Here is a 1538-nt window from a genome sequence, read left to right as displayed (position 1 = left end):
CGCCCGTGGGACCGGCCTCCCCGCCGGGCCCCGCCAGGAGCGCAGCTCCAGCTCCGTCGCTTGGACTGCCGGGGGTCCGCGAAGAGGCAGGAGGTGCCAGCTGCGGGGGCTGCTGGGACTTGTAGTCTGCGGTTTGGTGGGCCGGGGAGGGCAGTGCCTGGTGGCTGGCCGGCCTGCCGCGTGTCCCTGGGAGGCTAGGGCCGAGCCTGGGTGTGAGTGTTTCGGCCCACGCGCTAGGAAGCCGGTTCCATGGGGAGGAGAGTGTGGTACTGCGTGCGCCCCAGGTCTTCCCTGACAAGCCGCCTCCACCACGTCGGAGTCTGCAGATGCACTGCGAACTCCAGCCAAAGCTAACTACGGCCCGCCGGGTCCAGGAGAGGCCGCCTCAGCCTCGTAAACCGGTGCCCTGGGCCCCACCTGATGCTGTGGTCGGGACCTGGTCCCGGGGCGGGACCCGCGCGTCCGGCCCGGCGGCCTTCCTGGGCAAGGGACCAACCTTCAGCTCCTTGCATAACAAATGCGAAGGATGGGCAGTTCAGGCCCGGGATTTGTGCAATAGAAAAGCTGGACTCTACTATCAAGGCATCAAATTGCAACTGACTGTCACCCTGCCTGCCCCAAGCGCTTGGGGCGAGGTCTTAATGGAGTCTGGGCACTGTGCAAAGAGGACCACTGACTGCTCCTAATGCATGTACATTCTCTCTGCTAACCTCACCACCTAAAGGGTGCACAAAACTCAAACTATGGTAGCACCTCTGCCCCAGCAGAAGTTGTCGGGGTTTTGGTCCTTTACACTGACTATCCATATAAAATCCAGATCCCAATCCTCTGAAACTCTTTTTTTCTTCCTCTCCCCTCTGTTTTTCTGTTCAGTTTTTGGGAATGTGGCAAACTTTGCCAAAGTACCCCTCCCGCACCACTTATAATCTTACTCCTATGTACATCGTGCATTAAATTATATTCTCCATGAATATTAAGCAGGTACATATTAATTAAATGGTACAGGACATACTAATTGGTCATCGTACATAAACCATTCAGTCCAATAAATCCTTGTCAACAGGACTATCCCCATCCAAAAGGGGATCTCTTGATCTACCAACCTCCGTGAAACCAACAACCCCACGGACACCACATGGTAGCACTCTTCTTGCTCCGGGCCCATTAATCGTGGGGGTTTCTAAACTGGGTCGTAAACGGCATCTGGTTCTTACCTCAGGGCCATGGGACTGTAAAATCGCCCACACAGTGCTCTTAAATAAGACATCACGATGGATTAGTCGCTAGTAAGTCCGTGATCCCGGCATACCTTGCACTGTCATGCCTGGGGTGGGTTTTTATTTTTTGGGGGATGCTTGGATTCAGCCTTGGCCGTGGAGGCCTCGATGCAGTCAAATAAAGTCAAGCTGGACTTTAAAGTCAAATTTCCTCGGACAATGAATAGCACTGAGATAAAGAATGCCGGGATCATGCCGGGTATTTCTGTAGAAGTCCTCAGAAGTTTTGATAAGCTAACATGCACTCACTGCCTAAGAGGT

This window comes from Saccopteryx bilineata, chromosome 4 (assembly GCF_036850765.1).
Source record: "Saccopteryx bilineata isolate mSacBil1 chromosome 4, mSacBil1_pri_phased_curated, whole genome shotgun sequence".
Taxonomy (NCBI): Eukaryota; Metazoa; Chordata; class Mammalia; order Chiroptera; family Emballonuridae; genus Saccopteryx; species Saccopteryx bilineata.
Note: the sequence above shows the minus strand (reverse complement) of the source record.